General features: G+C 33.9%; 1 pseudogene; it reads right to left on the bottom strand.

Annotated features, from left to right (window-relative positions):
• Nucleotides 1-377: 377 nt before the first annotated feature.
• LOC141696205 (NAD(P)H-quinone oxidoreductase subunit 2 A, chloroplastic-like) lies at nucleotides 378-2,250 on the bottom strand (annotated as a pseudogene).
• Between the last annotated feature and the right edge of the window lie 4,735 nt (nucleotides 2,251-6,985).

The following is a 6,985-nucleotide window of genomic DNA, read 5'->3' on the forward strand; positions in this document are numbered from 1 at the left end:
CTTCATTCGGAAGCTGGACCTGCTAACTATGGATATGATGTCAAAAAATATTAATTTTATATCATCGTTCAATTCAAATGTAATGTGAAAAGCAGGTTTGATTACTACACCTATTCCTAATCCTAAATGTATTGTAATGACGTAGAGATCCATATGTAAATAAAGTATATATATAGATACGGTCAAATGACCTCTTCTCATTATCAAAAAACATATATCCATATTCCGGCCTGGTCCGGTATGGAAAGAACTTGTCATCATGGAATCGATTCGATGATCAGATTATAGATTAGAAGTTCATAACCCTTACCTATTATCAATATAGACAAAACATATTTACTAACTCTTTGATTCCAGTTAGTAAGAGGGGGCTTGAACTAAGAAATAGACTTTATAAGCTGCAAAATAGTATCATCAGCAATTGCAATAATAAGGGTTCATTGATATTTCTGGTGTAGTAGATGATATCATATATACCATCACACTCAATTTGATGGAATTTTTTGATCTGAAAGGAGATCTTCTATAATTTCGCACGTGAGGGGTTATTTCTTGGGTTCGTCTAGTCATTTATTGCTTGATTATATTTATATAGTAGTAAATAACACAAAGCATGTATGGAGTCCTTTTAAAACTAGAATTATAGGCATGTCTGCCACCCATACCGAAATAAATAAGGTTTTCCGAAAATACCTGCTAGTGGAGTAAGACATCCTAGGGTTAAGAGAGTCCTTTTAAATCAAAAAATATAGGCATGTCTTTAACGCACACCGGAATAAATAGAGTTTTTTGAAAAAATCTGCTAGTGGAGGAAGACCTCATAGGGATAAGAGACATATGACAAAAGAGAGAGCCGAAAAAGGATCTTTCTTATATAATCCTACATAATCTCAAATATTATCAATTCAGATACGCAAACCAAATAATACAATGCAAGCAAAAGTTCTAAGATTCATAGAGATATAGAACATAATATAAGTTATCATGCTTGCATATCCATCATTCGAGTCTCAAACAATTATTTCAATAATTAAATATCCAGTTTGACCTATAAATGAATATGCAAACATACATTTATAAGAACTTACAAATTGATGTTAAGAATATTTAGGGTTTCCAAAAATAAGATGCCATTCATTTGATGAGAAATAAAAAAACAAAAATTTGAGTGGCTGAAGTTAAATTTTGAAGTAACATAAAGAAAAACAATGACCGGAGTGGGAGAGTCAGAGTCGAAAAGAGGATTACTTTCATCTTTCTCTCATTCATAACCGTGCATGAGACTTTCATCTCACATGGCTCTGTTAGGAGAAAACACACACACACACACACATATTCGAGATTCAATTCTATAAATACAGAGTACGCACACAATAATATATTTGATGTGAAAAATCCACGTCCCAACTTGTATTATTAATTAAAAATAGTTATCAATAATACATCAATACATAACACCTCAATGGTGTCCCAAAATGTTACTTGAGCCAATCAATGCTCAAGCATCTTTTATATGATACCTAAAATGACTACATCTCTTAAGCATACATCTAAACAATAACATGACTATGTATCTATAGCCATCACAAACTTAACCAACAACAAATACCTATACTGATTATAATAACTATTGTCTACCCATACAATTATTATCCAATCCCATTATGATAATAATTGTCAACAAATACAATTATTATCCAATCCAATTATGTTTTGTATCACCAAGCCCATACTATCTATTGGGTTTAACCTCAACAATCCTCCCCTTCAACCCAATACTCTAGATCAGGTTAAATGGTAACCATCAAAACATCAACGCCCAACGGGACGATGCCTCCCCTCGAACAAGAATTCATTCATCTCGTTTTTCCAACTTTTGAGAATCACTAAGACCCGTATAGTGACCTCCAATAACTCCAAACTACCATTCTTCATCATAATGACATATCCATCCACAAAATCAACTGCATCAATCACGAGTGCCTCCTTTTACCATTAAATCATCAATCACGAGTGCCTCCTTTTACCATTAAATCACCCAAAACTTGCTTTCACAATCTTTCGGCCTCTTGAAGAAGAACAACATCATCCAATTTTTTTTACCTAGTTGATCAAATATCAAACAATTGAAACTATTACAATGACCCCTTTCATCTTCCATCTTGATTCTGAACGAATTGATCTACGGTACAAGTCAACCGCCATAACGCACATAACTTTGTCATCAAATCCATCAACGTACTCCACCATACCAATTGAACCTCGAACGTTCCTCCAACCTAATTTATCACGAACCTCGAACCTCGGCTCTTGATACCACTTGGTAGGAGGAAACACACACATATTCGAGATTCAATTCTAGAAATACAATGTACGCACATAATAATATATTTGACGTGGAAAATCCACGTCCCAACTTGTATTATTAATCAAAATAGTTATCAATACTACATCAATATATAACACCTCAATGGTGTCCCAAACTGATACTTGAGCCAACCAATGCTCAAGCATCTTTCACACAATACCTAAGATGACTACATCTCTTAAGCATACATCTAAACAATAACATGACTATGTATATATAGCCATCATAAACTTAGCCAACAACACATACCTAAACTGATTATAATAATAATTGTCTACCCATACAATTATTATCCAATCCCTCCATACAATTATTATCCAATCCCAGTATGATAACAATTGTAAACACATACAATTATTATCCAATCCAATTATATCTTGTATCACCAAGCCCATACTACCTATTTGGTTTAACCCCAACAGGCTCCATATGAGAAGTAACCGTGAGTTATTGGTTCATAAACAATTATTAATTCTGTATGCATGGTGCTTGATCTTAACCTAAAAAATGTTTAAAAATACTATATTACCATTATAAAAGGAATATTAATACAAAGGATATTAAAGTAGTTTGTGATCTATAACTTGAATTGAGTTGCTAGGAATGGTATAATACGTGGTCTATGACTAGCAGAGGAAACTTTTTTTTGGTTCATAATTAATTTAAATAATGTTAATGTTTGTAATCTTGGCATACATAAATGTGTTGGGTAATAAACTAACACTACGCGCAACAATAGGCAGCTATATATATCAAAATTAACAAGAACAAGTAAATAACCAAGTAACGAAGCAAAATATGAAGGCAAACAAGAGGATTAATTAGTAACTGAAGTGACAAAGATAGATAAGAACACTTATCTCTAACAGAAGGTTTAATAAATTTGAAAGAGCCAATAAAAGCTGATGCGCCTAACCTTCGAGAAGTCTAGACTGTTCTTGAAGAGATTATTGCCCCACTTACGCTGTATTGGGTTACAGCAATATCACTTCCAGGATACTAAGGGAGAGCATGGGCCGGTTCGGCTCAGTTTTCAGATAAAACCGGAACCGCAACCATATATCTCCGGTATCTAAAATCAAAAACCGCAACCGCCGGTTCAGATTCGGATTCGGTTTGGGTTTGAAAACCCTGGTTCGGTTATAATCAGCTCGGTTCCAGTTTAACCGGTTAGTATAAAGAAGAGAATAATATTAATACTAAAATAAATGAAACTTAGCTATAAAAATTCTTTCAATTTAAAATTACATTGATAGCAGTCCAAATATTTTCTCCAGATGAAATAGATAGAGTTCTAGTCGCCAAATAAAGTTATTATACAGATAGAATTTCTGTCACTAGCAAAATGTTATCTAGCAGGAGGCTTCAGGCAGGTTGGCTCATCAAAAGTTGAACTCCAAGTCTTCAAGTATCTGCAAAAGGAACAATTTCCACAAAAAGACCTTGTTCCTGAATCATAAACATTGAACCAAAATTAGTAAAATTATACAAAATAGACTAAAACCCACCAAACTCAAGTCCTACATAAAATTTTTACGAACAGGCTAAAGTCCTATCATTAAAGATGATAAATTTATTAACAAGTGACAATATAACAATTGGAGTAATTATTTATTTCTTCACTGCCTAATACCATCTGCATAGATAGTTAGCCACCAAACTTCATTATTTTGGTAATCAAATCAAGATTAATTAAAAAGAATAACTCATATGATAGGGGCTGAATAAACAAACTGTAGAAGCAAACTTTTGAACATTTCGCCAACTACTAAACTATACATATTTGGATTTTTTTATTTAAAACCAATAACTAAAATACCTATAGGCTTTAGTCGTCAATGTCCAAGGTTTGAAATAAAACCTATAGTTAATACCTATTCAGTAGTTTATTGTCGAGTTCCTTCTATTTGTTGTTGAGTTCCTTCTTGTACAACTCCTCCTTGCCGAGGAATTTCATTGCCAGACATTGTTGAAGATCTAATTTTGCTCACCTCCATGACTTGCTTATAATAATAGGTTTACAAATGTGAGGTGGTTTACAAAATAGACTAAAACCCACCTAACTCAAGTCCTACATAAAATTTTTACGAACAGGTTAAAGTCATGTCATTAAAGATGATAAAATTATTGACAAGTGACGATATAACAATTGGAGTAATTATTTATTTCTTCACTGCCTAATACCATCTGCATAGGTAGTTAGCCACCAAACTTCATTATTTTGGTAATCAAATCAAGATAAATTAAAAAGAATAACTCATATGATAGGGGCTGAATAAACAAACTGTAGAAGCAGACTTTTGAACATTTTGCCAACTACCAAGAATTTAAACTATACATATATAGATTTTTTTTATTTAAAACCAATAACTAAAATACATGTAGGCTTTAGTCGTCAATGTCCAAGGTTTGAAATAAAACCTATAGTTGATACCTCTTCAACAGTTTGTTGTCGAGTTCCTTCTGTTTGTTGTTGAGTTCCTTCTTGTACAACTTCTCCTTGCCAAGGAATTTCATTGCCAGACATTGTTGAAGATCTAATTTTGCTCGCCTCCGTGACTTGCTTGTAATAATAGGTTTAAAAATGTGACGCTGTGAGTGACTGAGTTAAGTGTAACCTTAATGTTCATGACTGGATAATGGATATTATTAATTGCGCCAAGGCCTGTTAATTTGCATTACAAGTGATAACGCCCAATATATTTATCTTTAAAATTACAGACTATTTTTTTATCAGTACAAGACAGTTATAAATTTTAAGAAATTCATAAATAACATGTAAAATTTATATATATATATATATTTATTATTATTATTAACCGGTTCGGTTTGCTTTTTATCGGATCAGTTGGAATGTATAACCGGAACCGAGCAGCTTAAATCGGTTCGGTTTTTCATTTTCCGCTTTCGATTTCGGATAGGTTTTTTTCGGTTCAGTTTTTTCCGGTTTTATCCGATTTCGGCTCGATTTCGGTTTTAAATCAGTTTTTTTGCTCAGCCTTACAGGATACAACAATACATAGCAATTCCTCCATAATTACGTAAAGCTCAACAACGACTTGACCTCAGTTCTCCTAAAAAACCTATGATAATCTGTATATTTTGGAGGAGAGAGAGATAACAACTTGGGTTTCACATATATGTGATTGACGTATATATATTCTAAAGGTTTTGTTAAGTATATAATACAACACAAAACGTAACTGAATATATTACATTAATTAAAATAAATATCCTGACTTAAATTGCATTTAATGAAATATTTCCAGAATTAGAAACGTAACAGTCGGTAGGATTTGTCAAATTCTGATACAGCTAGTCCATCAACATTTACCAGCCAAAGCAAATCATGACCGGCATCAGGATTTATCAGCCATAGAAAATCCTGATTCAGGGGCATCTGGATCAGTCTCAGCAAATCCATCAATGGATAATGCACGTTGTACTTCAACGGATAAATCCATCAATGGATACTGAGTTCTGTACATCAACAAATATTGCTTAACAAATCCTTACTATTATACAGATTCAATATTCATAATAAAATAATATAATAAGTCAGTAAATATTTTAATTAAACAGGCAGTAAAATTCCTCGCCCAGGTCATCTCGCATACGTGAAACGCCGAGACATTCGCCCAAATCGCCCTTCGACCGGACCCGTGTCGTGGCGAGGCATGATGAGGCGAGGCGAGACGGCGGCGGCGCGTGTGTGTGTGCGCACGCGAATCACATAATAACACTATGCACATCCACATGCCTTAGTAGTTGCTATACTACTCTTGCACATGGTACTATATAAAGCACTACATCCCTCTTTACTTAATCAATGTGGGACAAAACCTACAAACCCATTTCAAGCTACTAACTTCACCTCAATTTCTATATGGATTACACTAAGAAAATGACTTAGATCCAAACATGAAAGTGTATGTCCTCATTACAAGGAACAACCTCCCACAATTAGTTTTAGGAAATTACATCAAGAACATGTCTAAAACATGCCTCAAACTTTCCATTTTCTAACAATCCCCCACAAGTCCATACAGAAATTTATACCAAATTTTATCATGACTTGCTTTTCAGAATCGGTACCCTTCCGAGTTTGAACCTTCCTAAGTCCCCTACTTCGATGGCTACCAGATATAGATGGAATGTTTCACCTTTAATATCTATCCGTTTGGTGTAACCACACTCCATAGATGACGATAAGTCAAAAAGGCTATTGTGTAGATCTACGGCTTTGAGATGTTATGGTCGTGCTCGATCCTGTTCGTCGAATGCTTCAAAGAATAACCATTTCCTCCAATTGCGACCTCACAATTGCATTCACTTAGTTGGGCATCTCCAAAGATGTACTGCCAACATCTCATCTTACGACTTGACCCTATTCAGAGTTTATAAATCCTAACACAGTATTTGGTCCATCAGGATTAATCAAATCCTGATCCAAAACAGTTTCCATCAGAGTTTATTAAAATTCTTGCTATCTAGCAGTTCAAGTACCTCTTAGGGTTTATAGGGGATAGACTCAGATACATAAGTATCTAAATGTATATGGTAGAGGTACCACCAATTCATCCTTAAAACTTGTTATTACCACATTGAATACACTTC

Source organism: Apium graveolens, chromosome 11 (assembly GCF_009905375.1).
Source record: "Apium graveolens cultivar Ventura chromosome 11, ASM990537v1, whole genome shotgun sequence".
Classification (NCBI taxonomy): Eukaryota; Viridiplantae; Streptophyta; class Magnoliopsida; order Apiales; family Apiaceae; genus Apium; species Apium graveolens.